At 38.1% G+C, this 16,787-nt stretch overlaps 2 protein-coding genes across 2 annotated transcripts in view; both read left to right on the top strand.

Moving 5' to 3' along the window:
* The window catches only part of LOC130051329 (hemicentin-1-like), a 485,422-nt gene that overhangs the window by 358,272 nt on the left and 110,363 nt on the right, over positions 1 to 16,787 (top strand). The window lies entirely within an intron of this gene.
* Positions 1 to 16,787, top strand: part of LOC130051330 (kin of IRRE-like protein 1) — a 77,220-nt gene that overhangs the window by 23,598 nt on the left and 36,835 nt on the right. The gene's annotated exons all lie outside the window — the stretch shown is intronic.

Raw genomic sequence — 16,787 nt, forward strand, 5'->3', positions numbered from 1 at the left:
GAATAGTCTTAATTTCTTCTTGATATGTAAAATGCAATTCAATTGAGAAATCCATATATTGTAATGTTTACACAAGCTTTAAATTCACGTAAAATAATTAGTTTCAATGCATTAATAAAACAATTTTCGATCCGGGCATCAAACCAATCCCAAGCCCTTTAAGTCATGGTCGTGTATCCGCGCCTATGGAACGCCGTTACTGCCTTATAGTGTAAATTAACCTTACGTGATTTCGATACATCTTTACATGATGTGGTTACGTCATTACGTTATGTGATTACATCGATGCATGCACGTTATATCGATACTTCTTTTTGTTATGTGCTTACATCATTACGTTATGTTGTTACATCTTTACGTTATGTTGTTACATCTTTACGCTATGTGGTTTCATCTAAACTTCCGCCAGAGTTCGTTTGCTCACAAACCAAACTCTTCCAGTTAGGCATTATGGGATAGCGATTTTTAGGCCGCGTATACTGTGTGACGTCACTGTAGAATGACAAAAAACATAACGTGAAACGCAAACAGTTCAAAATAAGAACGTAAACATCAAGTTCAAACGTTACACTATAATTTGAAAAGTCTCCCTACTTTTTAATGATTTTTTGATCATTTATGCTTACGATAAAATCCATTCTTTTATATCAATGTTCTTAATGTCAATATATTCAAGCTTTTAACTGCGAACTTCTTCTTCAGTGTTATTTGCCAGTGTGGTAATCGCGGATTCATAATATACAAAACTGTATATTGTACTGCGTCGCATAGAAAAGGTCTATATGTAGGTGACGTAATGAGGCCTTGATGGGGAGTTTGTGGTTTAATCATTACGTTATTTGATTACATCATTACGTGATGTGGTTCATCATTACTTTATGCTGTTTCATCATTGCATTATGTGGTTACACCATTACGTTATGTGGTTACATCATTACGTTATGTGGTTACATCTTTATCTTATGTGGTTACATCATTATGTTATGTGGTTACATCTTTATCTGATGTGGTTGTATCAGTAACATCATTATGTTATGTGGTTACATCATTACGGTATGTGGTTACATTTTTACGTTTTGTTACTACATATTTACGTTATGTGGTTACATCCTTACGTTATGTGGTAAAATCTTTACCTTATGTTGTTGTGTCAATAACATCGTTACGTTATGTGGTTATATCAATACGTTATGTGGTTACATCATTACGTTATGTGGTTACATCATTACGTTATGTGGTTCAGCATTACGTTTTGTGGTTACACCGTTACGATATAAGGTTACATCATTACGTTATATGATTTCATCTTTACGTTATGACGATACATCTTCATGTCATGTGGTTACATTATTTTGTTATGTGCAAACATCATTATGTTATGATAAACTTTCAAGTGATCGAGATTGATGTGGCCGGTCGGCAGGGTACGCTTACTCTACCTAGGCACCTGATCCCACCTCTGGTTTATCCAGGAATGGTCCGTGTTTGCCCAACTATCTATTCTGTATTGCTTATAGGAGTTGTAACAATGATCACTGTTCGTTATCTTCACCTTTCACGCAGATGCAAAATGGCGCGCTCAAATCCAGACGGTGTTCCTCCAGAATCATTGCTAGCGACCTTGAGCGATAACATATACGATAGTGGCTTGATTTTTACATGGCGATATGAATATCCGATATCAATTCATTCCAGGACGTTTTTGTCGGCTGCATTCAAATTTAAGCTGATATTTTTTATTTCAAAAAGGGGGGGGGGGGTAAAGATGTTTCAAGTTTTAGAAGAAAACAAAAACGGTTAGAGAACAAATGAGATGATGGCGTCTGAGGACGTGTCAAAATACATTGTACATGTCCGTGAGGCATTTAGTGTACATTGAATATTCATGTACATGTATGTAAAAGTTTTACAATGATCCGTGTTCAACATATGGAATTACGGGGGGAGGGAGATGGGAAATAGGGGGGGGGGGTAATACTTTACGCCGGTGTAGAGGCAAATTTTGACTCCCATAGAATAATGACCGGGGCTCATTTTTCGACGTCGAAAAGTGACCCCTGGTCATTATTCGACGTAGAATAATGACCCCTTTTGCAAGTAGAAAAAAATGTCTTTTTCAAAAAATCAGTCCATTTCACATTTAGAAAAATGACCCCCGTAGAATAATGACCCCCTTGTAAATTTTATTAAGGATTATTTCTCTGGTAATGCCTAAGGGAGACAGTCCAATATTGTCATATTATAAGTAAATCTATCATTCATATGAAACGTAACCAGATTAAAACATATTAGGAATTGTAATTTTGTTTAAAATAGTGAGGGGCCCAAAGAAATCCACATTAAACACATCTTGACTTCACAAGCAAAAAAATTAAACAAACACGTAGCATATCCTTCTGACACTCCAAAATCCTATTTCGGGGAGGGGGGATTTACACCTCCCTTGTCACTTTTGTTTTACACTTTATATACTTTGCTTGTGTGCCATTCCTTACTGACATCATTAATCAAGTTTCATGTATTTTCATGTCTCCCGAAGAAAATTTTGAAGAATTCAAGATTCATGGCCTCTGGATTGTCTTCCGACTGTAATGACTCAAAATTGTTTTATTTGTGGGTACTAACTAACAATCTCAATCTGATAGAAATGAAATCCTCCATCTGCTCCTTTGTTTTTATGTTGTAGAGACAATATGAAAACAAAGGAGCGGATCGGGGATCTTATTCTAATCAGATTGTAAAAAAGCCTTACTTAAGGGGGGAGCACAACCATACTTCTTCCCCCTTTGAAAAGTGTGGGGGGCATGTGCCCCGGCTGTACCTTTCCCTACTCCCCTGTACTGTGTACGACATACTACACTTTTAAACATTGCAATGGGGAGATCCCCTTCTAATATAAATGATATATAACTATTTTCACCGTGAGAACATATTTCTTGTAACTAACAATTTTATGACGTTCTAAAACGTAACTCGGTTCCAAAAAAAAAATAGTACGGAGAGAATAGGTTATGTACATGCAAGAAATAATGTTTTGACTGCTGATAACCTGCATATTAGAATTGAGTATTTTTTTTTAACCGTGGTATATTCTCATCTGATCAATCTGTTAATTTTGTGTTAAAAAGATGAGGGGGCACAAACTCACTTGTGCCCCCCCCCCCATCTTCCAAAAGTGTGGGGGCACGTGCCCCCGTCCCCTTGTCCTACGCCCCTGATAGGCATAAATTATCCAGTGAAATACTATAGTCTACCCAAAGTTATCGTTTGCATACTCACTAATACCTCTATCAACACTTACTCATTTTTCAAATTTCTTGAAAAACGATAATGATGCGTAAATGAAATAAGCTATTGACTTCAGTTGCAAACAATGTATGTCCATTCATCAGTTTTAAGAAGATTTCACGCCTCTCTGTGACACAAGAAGTATTGTATTTAGCCGCAGCTCTTTTTTATGTGTGTGTTTGATTACACAAGATCTATACATGTAAATAGATAGCATAAATACATTGGTAGATTCAGAGGGAGGTGTGGAGGTTTAATAGGTTGTACCTCTGCCTATTGTTACAAAATGTTGCTTAATGAGGTAAAAATAACACATTTTGAGAATGGAACTCCCCTTTTTAAAACTGAAATTTGTGGTAGAACCCCTTTTTGAAAATTCTCTGGATCCGTCCCTGAAATATGCGGGGTTTTTTCCAGTTGTAATTGGTCCTGGAACCTACTGTGGGTTTTCCTCAAATGTAATGAACTAGTTCTTACTTTTATTTTATCAACCGTGAAAAAAAATTTACACATGGAATAAATTTGATAAGAGGAGCAGCAGGAACGATAACTCTGGGTAAATAATGACCTAAAAACCCGTATCAACTCCTTTAAAATAAATCAATCTATTAAGAAAGGGAGGGGGTCATTTGTCTACGGGGGTAATTATTTTTCGGGTATGACACGCAAAATAATGACCCTTGGGTCTTCTTTCTACAAAATTATCCAATTTTTCTACGGCTAGGGGGTCACTTTTCGACGTCGAAAAATGACCTCCGGTCATTATTCTATGGGAGTCAAAATTTGCCTTTACACCTGCAGATGAGCCGGTGTAGAGGCAAATTTTGAGTCCTATAGAATAATGACCGGGGCTCATTTTTTAACGTCGAAAGGTACCCCCGGTCATTATTCGACGTAGAATAATGACCCCTTTTGCCCGTAGAAAAAATGTCTTTTTCAAAAAATCAGTCCATTTCACGTTTAGAAAAATGACCCCCGTAGAATAATGACCCCCTTGTAAATTTTATTAAGGATTATTTCTCTGGTAATGCCCAAGGGAGACAATCCAACAGTGTCATGTTATAAGTAAATCTATCATTCATATGAAGCGTAACCAAATTAAAACATATTAGGAATTCTAATTTTGTTTAAAAATAGTGAGGGGCACCAACAAAATCAACCTTAAACACACCTTGACTTCACAAGCAAACAAAATAAACAAACACTTAGGATATCCTTCTGACACTCCAAAATCCTATTTCGGGGGGGGGGGGGGGGGGGACTTTACACTTCCCTTGTCACTTTTTTTTTTATACACTTTATATAGTTTGCTTGTATGCCATTCCCTACTGACTTCATTAATCAAGTTTCATGTATTTTCAAGTCTCCCGAAAATGTTTTTGAAGAATTCAAGATTCATGGCCTTTGGAGGGTCTTCCGACTGTAATGACTCAAAATTGCTTTATTTGTGGGTACTAACTAACAATCCCAATCTGATAAAAATGAAATCCTCCATCTGCTCCTTTGTTTTTATGTTGTAGCGACAATATAAACACAAAGGAGCGGATCGGAGATCTTATTGTAAAAAAAGCCTTGCTTAAGGGTGGGAGGGGGGGGGGGCACAACCATACTTCTCCCCCCTTTGAAAAGTGTTGGGGCATGTGCCCCGGCTGTACCTTCCCCTACTCCCCTGTACTGTGTACGACATACTGCACTTTTGAACATTGCAATGGGGAGATCCCCTTCTAATATAAATGAGATATAACTATTTTCACCGTGAGAACATTTTTCTTGTAACTAACAATTTTATGACGTTTTAAAAGGTAACTCGGTCCAAAAAAAAAAGTAGTACGGAGATAATAGGTGATGTACATGCAAGAAATAATGCTTTGAGTGCTGAGAACCTGCATATTAGAATTGAGTATTTTTTTTAACCGTGGTATATTCTCATCTGATCAATCTGTTAATTTTGTGTTAAAACCCACTTGTGCCCCCCTCCCCCATCTTCCAAAAGTGAGGGGGCATGTGCCCCCGTCCCCTTGTCCTACACCCCTGATAGGCATAAATTATCCAGTGAAATGTTATAGTCTACCCAAAGTTATCCTTTGCATACTCACTAATACCTCTATCAACACTTACTCATTTTTCAAAATTCTTGAAAAACGATAATGATGCGTAAATGAAATAAGCTATTGACTTCAGTTGCAAACAATGTATGTCAATTCATCAGTTTTAAGAAGATTTCACGTCTCTCTGTGACACAAGAAGTATTGTATTTAGACGCAGCTCTTTTTGGGAGTTGAACTATGTTCAATCTCCCTTGGTCATCACGCACTTTTCAGCGCAGTAATTTTTATTGATTTGTATAGTGGTCGTCAGCGGGGGTTCTGTGTCAGCTGATTTACTCGTAGGTAAATCAACATAAACTTTTATAAACATCCGTCATTAAATAATCCATGTAACTTTTCTGAATTAATCTAATTTTGATAATTGACATGTAAGTAAATGCAATGATATTGTATTCAAATCAATTTGAATACAAGATTTCGCTCAAATTGATACTGACATACATAGAAAAATAAAAGATAAGGTTGAAAATTGTCGTTTGTAGCGCAGCGTCACCTATAAACATTGATAGGGAAACGAACGACAACTGCACACAAGACCTATTGACACCGTGGCGCGAAATATCGAATATGGTGCGAAACCTCAGAAAATTTACAAGAACATAACTCTACAACATTGTGTATGTGTATATATTTGGTTTTTTTTTTAATGTGATATAAAAAATGCTTGATGTTACATGTATATTGAATTAAAACACGTCATTCCCAGTCAACAACTTTCGATCGGGATCGGAATACGAAATAAAATTTCTTATATCCGGTTGCAAAGTGAAACTGCTTCATGCTTCAAGTTATTGAATTACGTAGTAATTGCACGTTACACATTAGAGAACTGTTCCTTTTAATAAAGAAAGTCACAAAATAGATACAAAATGAGTGTACCTTATTCATTACTGTTACCGAGGTTTCGTCGGCGAAAATCTCGAAATGACGTGTTTTGCAGCGCTTGATGACGGTAAGGTCCACATTTTCTACGTGAGTATTTTGATATTTGTTTATGAATTTTTTGCGCATACATGGTATGTCTCGGCTAGGAATAATGGAAACTTTCTCACCTATGCATCTAAAGACATATTAATCTCTATTTTTAAAAATGTAGAACACTTTTATCAAATGACAATGTTTGAAAACGCTTAGAGCCCCGATGTCAGAATTTACTTTTCCAAGACATCAATATGTCAAATTCATTATCCTTTTCGAATAGTATGTACCATATTTTGTACCAGTTATCCATTTTGAATCCCCTATTACAATGGGATTTTGCTGCACTCTGTAATGTTTGAGTGGATGTCATGAGTGTGTGTCAAACAGAAATTTTAAGAGCATGGGATAAGGTGCTGCCATGTATTACTTCACTATAAAAGTTTAACCCAGTTGCCACAATGTTGAATTTATGCTGCAAAAAAGATTGGAAATTGCTTTGGTCAAAACACATTGTTTATTTGTCTACAGTTTATTTGTCTACAGATGAAAGAGACATGAGGATTCTCCCTCACAAACTGAAAAAAAATAGTTATGGATCTTGTACATGTATAGTTTATTAATCACTATAGATTCCCAGCATCACAAGTCTGATTCCACTATATGTTTCCCATACTGTCAGGTTCATTCACCCCCAGTTTGAGCCACAGTATAATATCCCAAATACCTTGGCAATAAATAACATTATTTGACTAATGTTTCATTTTTAGCGGAGTTGCGATGAAGTCGAACTCGGCTTATGATCTGATGAAGTGCCTTTGGGCAGGCACACATCAACATTTTATTTCCGCACCATAGCTCTTGCGCAAATTATAGGATCTCATTCAAACTTAGATGGGTTGTCACCCTTAGTAAGATGAGGAAGCCTATCGATTCTGGAGTCACTAGGTCAAAGGTCAAGGTCACAGTGGCTATAAATAGACTGAAATTTGGAGAAAATTTTGTTTTCCGCACCATAGCTCTTGAACGAATCATACGATCTCAATCAAACTTAGATGGATTGTCACCCTCAGTACGACCAGGAAGTCTATCGATTCTAGGGTCACTAGGTCAAAGGTCAGGGTCACTGGCTATAAATAGACTGAAATTTGGACAACATTTTGTTTTCTACACCATAGCTCTTGAACGAATCATAGGATCTCAATTAAACTTAGATCGATTGTCACCCTCAGTAAGACAAGAAGCCTATCGATTCCGGGGTCACAAGGTCAAAGGTCAAAGTCACAGTGGCTATAAATAGACTGAAATTTGGAGAAGATTTTGTTTTCTGCACTATATTTTTTTAACAAATTATAAGATCTCAATTAAACTTAGATGGATTATCGCCCTTGATGAGACAAAGAAGCCTATTGATTTTGGTCAAGGGTTAAAGGTCAAGGTCACAAAGGATTTAAATCGGCTGAAATTTATGTACGCAAAATTTTGCTCCCTGCTCGATAATTCTTGCAAACTTTTCTGCCGGTTCCCTCTCTGCCCATTCCTTGCGCAACTCGGCTTGTGCATCTCCGATGCCGGACGATTTTTAATTTTTTTGCATTTCATTTATTTTGAGTTATCATACAATTACTTACCATTCCATTGATCCTCTACATGACTGTAGTATACTCAGGTGACAGTTTAGCATATTGGACAACCTTTTAGCTACAACTAGGATTAAACTTGAATATATACAGGAAAAAAAAACTTCTTCATAACTGCAAGGCATTGATAACCATATTGATTTGAATGTTTGGGCCATAATATGTGGTCACATTTTTCATGAGAATATAATGGGGTGAAATTCTAGAAAACAACAACACGACTTCAGTTACTCGAGGAGCGTTGTGGTCCATGGGCCTTCCATTATCCATGTTTGCTGTTGTAACACTTTGAAAAACAACAACAGTTAATTTGTATCTAAAATCATGATAATATTCAGTCATTTATCCCCCTACCCTTCCAGTACTATCTGTTCTAACTGAATTTCCACAATGTTCAACTCCCATGAATACTTTCAGTATTTTGATTTATGTGTGTGTTTGATTACACAAGATCTATACATGTAAATATATAGCATAAATACATTGGTAGATTCAGAGGGAGGTGTGGAGGTTTTATAGGTTGTACCTCTGCCTATCGTTACAAAATGTTGCTTAATGAGGTAAAAATAACACATTTTGAGAATGGAACTCCCCTTTTGAAAACTAAAATTTGTGGTGGAACCCCTTTTTTGAAAATTCCCTGTATCCGTCCCTGAAATATGCGGGGTTTTTTCCAGTTGTAATTGGTCCTGGAACCTACAGTGGGTTTTCCTCAAATTTAATGAACTAGTTCTTAGTTTTATTTTATTAACCGTAAAACAAAAAAATTACACATGGAATAAATTTGATAAGAGGAGCAGCAGGAACGATAACTCTGGGTAAATAATGACCTAAAAACCCGTATAAACTCCTTTAAAATAAATCAATCTGCTAAGAAAGGGAGGGGGTCATTTGTCTACGGGGGTAATTATTGTTCGGGTATGACACGCAAAATAATGACCCCTGGGTCTTCTTTCTACAAAATTATCCAATTTTTCTACGGCTAGGGGGCCATTTTTCGACGTCGAAAAATGACCTCCGGTCATTATTTTATGGGAGTCAAAATTTGCCTTTACACCGGCACATGATGACATAAATATAACATACCATATTAATTCATTACATTTTGAGTCATTTTCATAAAGGAATTGACGCAATGGGCATTAAATTAATCTGGGCACAGTCATGCCGGCGTAAACATTCTCTGTGGGCTGCATGGGTGCAGAGCTACATATTTGTTGAAATATTACAAACGAAAAAAGCTGCTGTGATATAAGAAAATACAACCCTGTCTATTAGGTCGGCCTTGTTGCCTTTCGTGGTGGCTCCTTTTTTCTTTAACTCGTCTTTGAGTCGAGAGACGGAACAATTTACGTAAGGTACTCTTTCCATTTCACTGTTTACAAACGCCTAAGTGAAATTTTTAACGTATCCCCATAACGACATAAAGTTTAGAGCCGGTAACGGTCGTCGGCGATTTCACCAGCATCATGAAAATATGTCTTGTGTGAGGATCTGGATTAGAGTATGTCCTCGGTACCCCATGCGTGCCGTAAGAGGAGACTAAAAGGGGCGGTTTTTCAGATGAGACCGCAAATACTGAGACCCGCCGTGTCATAGCAGGTGTGGCACGATAAAGATCCCCCCTTACTCAAAGGCCGTAAACGCCGAGGATGGGCCTAAACTTTGCGGCCCTTCACCGGCAATGGTAACGTCTCTAGTTGAGTGAAAAATTCTCGAACGGGGAAATTAAACAATGTAAATTCAATCGATCAATCTTTTTGCCATAATAACAGAGTATGAACAGGGGCGGATCCAGGAATTGGGGTTACGGGTGGCACGACTTTAAAAGGCAGGGGGTCCAGGGCAAAGTCCTAAAGATTTATAATGCTTGAAAATGTTTATAAATCATATAAAGTTTTGCATTTTATGGAGCGTTTAATGCAGGTTTGTATCCTCGAATAAACAACGTTTCTTTAGTTTCACACTAACCCTGTTTTATTTGATTGTTAACACATAGGTCAGAAGTCAACTGCTATGTAAACAAACTTGTCATTAGTATTGTACATATTGTATATTTTTTATCTTGCACAGACCAAAAGTCGGCTGTGTGTTTATTTCCTTTTTTTTCATAACGTTGTATCATGACGTCATAATGATCTTTGTTAAAGCGTCAATACAATCCCTCAGGTTTGGCGTCCTAATTAAATCTATAATGTGTAACTAAGCAAGAATGTCATAACTCTTGAAAATTGAAAATGAAACCGGTTGAGTTATTTTCGGCGTTCTAATTTTTCTTTATTATATCTATCTATCTATCTATTTATTCCCTTGGGGATCCGGTTTAGAATAGTTCCGCAGTATCCCTTGCTTGTCGTAGAAGGCGAATAAATAATCAGATATTCGTGAACAATTTTTAAATACCGTAGAAGACGACTAAATAGGGCGGTCCTTCGGATGAGACCGCAAAAACCGAGGTCCCGTGTCACAGCAGGTGTGGCACGATAAAGATCCCTCCCTGCTCAAAGGTCATAAGCGCCGAGCATAGGCCTAAATTTTACAGCCCTTCACCGGCAGTGGTGACTTCTCGATATGAGTGAAATATTCTCCAGACGGATGTTAAACATTATTTAATCAATCCATCAATCATTTTCAATCTTCAAGAGTTATGGCATTGTTGCTTAGTTACACATGATAGATTTAAGTATGACGTCAAAAGCTGCGGATTGTATTGACGCTTTAGCAAAGATCATTATGACGTCATGATACAACGTTATGAAGTAATAATATTACATATTATGTTTACGGTGAGACCGTTGAGACCAATCGTATCTACTCGGCAATTTCCGTAACGCAAATGAACCTCGTATGTGGATCAACGCCATGTGTACACAAATGTAACTATGACCTCACAATATGAAACGCGAGTTTTCAAATGCATCTAAGATTGATTGATTGGATATTGTTTAACGTCTCTCTCGAGAATATTTCACTCATATGGAGACGTCACCACTACCGGTGAGGGGCTGCAAAATTTAGGCCTTTGCTCGGCGCTTATGGCCATTGAGCAGGGGGGATCTTTATCGTGCCACACATACTGTGACACGGTGTTGTGTTTTGTCAACAAATGTCAACACATGGTTCAGCCATCATGGAACTACCTTTATTCACAAAACCACATGTAGATATTAATACGCAAGAAGTGACTATAATACAATTCACTTCATTACAACTTAATTGAGTTTAAGTAGATACAAATGTCAGTAAATGTCCAATGTCATACGACTGAATTTTTGTTTTATAATACTGCAAAAAACTGAAGGAAGAACACCTTGCAACATGACGTAAAGCTCTGGTTCTTGTGAATTAAATAACTCCGTTTACCTAATCAGGATATAGGGATCATGGTGGGTTTGACCGGTCGACAGGGGATGCTTACTCCTCCTAGGCACCTGATCCCACCCCTGGTGTGTCCAGGGATCCATGTTTGCCCAACTCTCTATGTTTTTATTGCGTATAGGAGTTATGAGATTGATCACTGTTCGTTATTTTCACCTTTAATGAATGCAATTTTACACAAAACTAAATCTAAATTTTTAACACATTTACCAATGAAGAACTCTGGGTTCTTTTTTATTACACAGGAAATTATTGTGCTCCTTTACACAGTGTAATCAGACCCTACAAACCTAAGCGTTTTGGTGCACATCTTTTTCTCTTCGGATAACGACGTACTTCCGGAGTTTTAGCATTTGCGATTGGTGCAGGTTCTTTTTCAGTTGATATCTTTTTCGGGATCGTTCCTCAGCCTGAATATTGTCACCTGTTGGTATAACTGGAGTGGAAATCACAGCTTCCGCTTCTTTTGTACATGATCTTGTACGAAGTTGATCCGTATGACGACGCCAAGTTGTACCGAATCCTGGATCTACTGTATTTGAAAGTAGTCCTGTCTGTGCCGCAATATCTGCTGGTATCCATCGATGACCCAGGGTGCGATAATCACGAACCATCACATTTTGTCCTGGTTTAAACTCCCGAACTTTTGTTCCGCATTGAGTAGATAGTTTCGCTTGATCTTGTCCTCATTCCACCTTCGCTCTCAAGTCTGGTTTTAAAATGTCAAGTCTAGTTCTCAAATTATGACCATAGAGTAATTTTCATTTGTCAGGAATGTAGCATTGTCCGGCACAAGGTTGTCATCCTTTGCATATTTCATCGCTTGTTTGAATAGCTCCGCTTGACCGTTTGTTCTTGGATGATATGATGCCGATGTAATGTAAAATTTATAAAGTACCAATTTTGATGCACCAGCTGCGCATTTCGACAAATAATATCTCTTCAGTAATGCTGAAGCCGAAATTTTGGAAAATCGAAATAACAATAAACTTGTAAGAGCTAGAAAGAAAACCTGAGTGCAAAAAACTGGAGCCAAATTCGTCTAAGGATCAGAGCTATGCATGAGGGAGATAATCCTTAATTTTGAAATGAATTTCTAAATTTTATCCCAGCAATTAAATGTGCATCCGTATTTGCAAGCTAATAACGAAGTACTTAAATACTGGACTGTCGAGACCCTCGGGGACTAACAGTTCAACAGCAGAGACCTCGACCCAGGGGTCGTAATTTAAAACGTATACGGTACAAATGTTGATGCACCAGATGCACATTTCGACAAATAATGTCTCTTCAGCGATGCTTACGCTGAATTTGGAAAATCGAAATAACAATAAACTTGTAAGAGCTAAAAGGAAAACCAGAGTTCCAGAAACTTGAGCCAAATTCGTCGAAGGATCAGACCTATGCATGAGGGAGTCAATCCTTAATTTTGAAATGAATTTCTAAATATGTTGGATACCATTTAGCGAGAGAAACGTCTGGAATTCCTCTGAAATGAGCTGAGGTCCATTGTCTGAAACAATCTGTTTAGACAAATCATGTTGTGAGAACAAAATGCGTAATTTCTCAATAGTGGTACTGGCTGTGGTAGATTTCATTGGGTAAATTTCCAACCGTTTTGAATGTGCGTCGATGGTAAGTAAAAACATGGACTTCAAAAATGGCCCAGCAAAATCCATGTGTAAACGTTCCCAAGAACTGTTCGTCCAATCTCAAGTATGCACTGATGCTGTTCGCGGTATGTGGCTTGTTTTCTGGCATCCCGAACACGATAAAAAGAAGTATTCGGTGTTTTGATCCAATTTAGGCCACCAAATGTATAAAATTGCGTAGGATTTTGTTTTGACCATTCCAGAGTGTCCTTCATGTAAGTCCTATAAAATCCTCTGTCTCAATGATTGAGGTATGACAACACGATTCCACGATATAAGACAATCTTCATGACAATATAGTTCCTGAAATTGGTTGCGGTAATGAACAAATTCTTCATTTTTTGGTAACTTATTGCGTCCTATTGTTACGTTTTCTAATACGTGCGATAGAACACGATCCCGACGCGCATGTCGAACTTGTGTGCTTGTAACCGGTAACTGCTGAATTTGTGAGTTGTAAAACACAGATGCCGTGTCACTGTAGTCATCGACAGAAGTCGTAAGCGAAAGTCTGCTTAGTCCGTCCGCGTTGCAATGCTGCCTGGTATTTCTGTATTCGATATCGTACATGTACGTATGTCCAGCGAGGTAAAACACGTATCGCTGTAAACGTGCTGCTGTCATGGCGGGGATGCCCGCCTGCGGATTCAGAGTTGATACCAAGGGTTCATGATCTATTACACGACGACCATATAAGTACGAGTGAAATTTCAATACTCTCCAGTACAATGCTAATGCTTTTTTGTCAATCTGAGAGGATCCCTTCTCAGCCTTGCTTAGAGATCTTGACGCGGACGCTATTGGTCGCTCCGTGCCATCGTCCATGATGTGTGACAAAACACCACCCAATCCGAAAGTAGATCCGTCACACGCTAGTTCCACGGGTCTGTTCGGATCATAATGACACAATACTTGTTCCGACGTCATTATTTCCTTGACATCCATGAAGGCTTGATCACACAGTGACGTCCATTTCCAAGCCTTCTACCCTTGTAATATATCATTCAGTGGTCCAAGCACAGTAGACAAATTGGGTATGAAGGACCTGTAGTAGTTAACTAACGCATGAAAAGAGCGAATCTGCAGTAGGTTCTCAGGTTTTGGCGAATTCGATAACATTCAATTTGTCTGGTGACTGAAATTATGTGACCACAATAAGTGACTTGCTCCTTGAAAACTTCAAATTCTGTTCAAAATTAAGGATTATCTCCCTCACGCATAGCTCTTATCCTTAGACGAATTTGACTCCACTTTTTTGGCACACTGTTTTTCCCTATAACGGATTTCAAACATTTCGGTTAAGCATCACTAAAGAGACATTATTTGTCGAAATGCGCATCTGGTGCATCAAAATTGGTACCGTATAAGTTTTACATTTGTCAAGATTTGCCCGTAGACCGAATATCTCTAAACGTTCCAATACCGCTTCAAGGTTTGCCAAATTTTCCTCATGTGATTGCCCACTGATGATCATGTATGCACGATGTGAACGGTAGTTTTGTGACACCTATTATATGGTACGTTGTCATATGGCTGGGACACTAACCTTTAGGTGTATTGATTGTAAGTAGTTTCCTGCATGACTCATCTACTGCCATCTGATTGTGTGCTTGAGTCAGATCTATTTTGGAATTTTTTTTCCTCCAGACAGTGTAAGGAATATGTCCCGTATTCTCGGTTACGGATACTGATCCACTTTAAGAACTGGGTTAATCAACACCTTGTAGTTCCCACACAGACGAACTTGTCCATTTTTCTTTACGACTGGAACTACAGGTGATGCCCAATCACTGTGACTGACAGATGTAATTATACCATCATTTTCCTAACGTTTAAGCTCCTCTTCCACTTTCGGCTTTAACGAGTAAGGCATTGGTCTCGCCTTGTGAAATTTAGGCTGCACGTTGTCCTCTATATATAACTTCGCCACAGTGTCTTTCAATTCACTGATTCCCTTTTTGAACACCGGTTTGTGTCTAGCAAGTAATTCTTGTAACAATCTCTGTATCCAGTCCTGCCTTGTGTAACTTGTGTACCTTGATTTCCTGTCAGTTAATTTTCAATAGTAATAGTCCGTCTCGGCCAAATAGGGCTGGTCCAGATTGTTTCACTACTATGAGGTTCCTGATGTGCTCCTGTTGATCTAAAGTCACAGCTACTTCGATAGTTCCAAGTGGAGCTATGTATTCATTTGTGCAAGGTTTTAGTTTCACTTTTGTTTTTCTCAAGGGAATGTGACAGATATTTTCCGTAGAAGTTTTTTTCGGAATGAGCGACGCTGATGATCCTGTATCTAGTTCCATTGGCAGAGTATGTCCATTTATCGAGGGATGTATGATAATCGGGTCAATTTTATTGATGTTGTTGACGTCTTTGACTCCAACAGAAAGGCACGTTTCTGTTCTTTGTGCAATGTCAGATTTCCATCATTATAATCTCGCTAGTTTTTTTAATGTAGAATCCATAGTTACGAAGTGAAAGTGAAATAATACATTTGACAAGACAAAATAGTTCCATAAATATGGAGGTTGCACTAACGTAATACAGCGTTTCGATACCTACCAATGTGTTTTTAACTCATAAATGTATGTTTTATTTATGAAAATGATGCAGATTTATTTTATTTTCAAAGACGCTCTGTTTTACAAAATTCTTGTAAATTAGATAATAGCAGAGGTGTTGTGGAGCGTAGCGTAACACCCTCTGGTGAGAGATTGGATCAGGATGTGGGGCTCGCGGTGGGTGTGGCCGGTTGACAGAGGATGCTTACTCCTCCTAGGCACCTGATCCCACCTCTGGTGTGGCCAGGGGTCCGTGTTTGCCCAACTATCTACTTTGTATTGCTTATAGGAGTTATGAGATTGATCATTGTTCGTTTTATTCACCTTTCACTGTCACTAGTGCGTTGATCACGTTTATGAAATCGGAAACGCTCGGCGATGATCGACGGTTTTGGGTTCAGGTGATTGTTCAAATGATCAAGAATCTCTTGGTAAGTGCGCTGTAGGCCTCTGGTGGCTAACAATATTTTTTCTTCAATAATCCGTACGTTTTAGCGCCTACAATCGCTAAGAATGAAGGAACTCGGAGTGCATTCGGCACCCCATTAGCTTGAAAGTACAGATCAACACGTTCTGTGTATACTTCCCATGTATCGATACACTCGTCAAATGGACTGATGTTACCGCTTATGTTCTGATGATCTGACCTGTATTTGTTGTTTATTTGCATTAGGTGCAGCAATATCAGGGTTTTCACTGACTGCAACCATTTAATCGTCTGTCATATCACTGATCTGTAATGTTTATGGGTATATATGTCCCCTGAAATAACCACCTCGTCTCCAAGAAACGTTGTGTTCCGTCAATAAATGCCAACACATGTTTCAGCCATCATGGAACTATATTATTCACAAAAGCACGTGTAGATATCAATACGCAAGGCGTGATTAAAATATGAATTACACAGTACTGGCATATAAGAATCCGGGTGGATCTAATACATAACACACGGGACTTCAACTTTTGCGATCTCATCCGAAAGAAAGGCCCATTTAGTCACCTCTTACGACAATTAGGGGACAATGGGGACCTATTCTAACCCGGATCCCGACAGGACAAATGTATCGATGATATTATGTACATATCTACCAAAAAGTATTTTACCACTATCAATTTCCACTTATATGTTTATGTATTAGAGTGAATAAGACTTTAATGATAACAAAATCTAAATCCGTGTTGAAAATCTAAAGAACACTTTATACAGGATTCGGTTTTAGCCTTTTAACTTCATCCATATGC

Source organism: Ostrea edulis, chromosome 1 (assembly GCF_947568905.1).
Source record: "Ostrea edulis chromosome 1, xbOstEdul1.1, whole genome shotgun sequence".
NCBI lineage: Eukaryota > Metazoa > Mollusca > Bivalvia > Ostreida > Ostreidae > Ostrea > Ostrea edulis.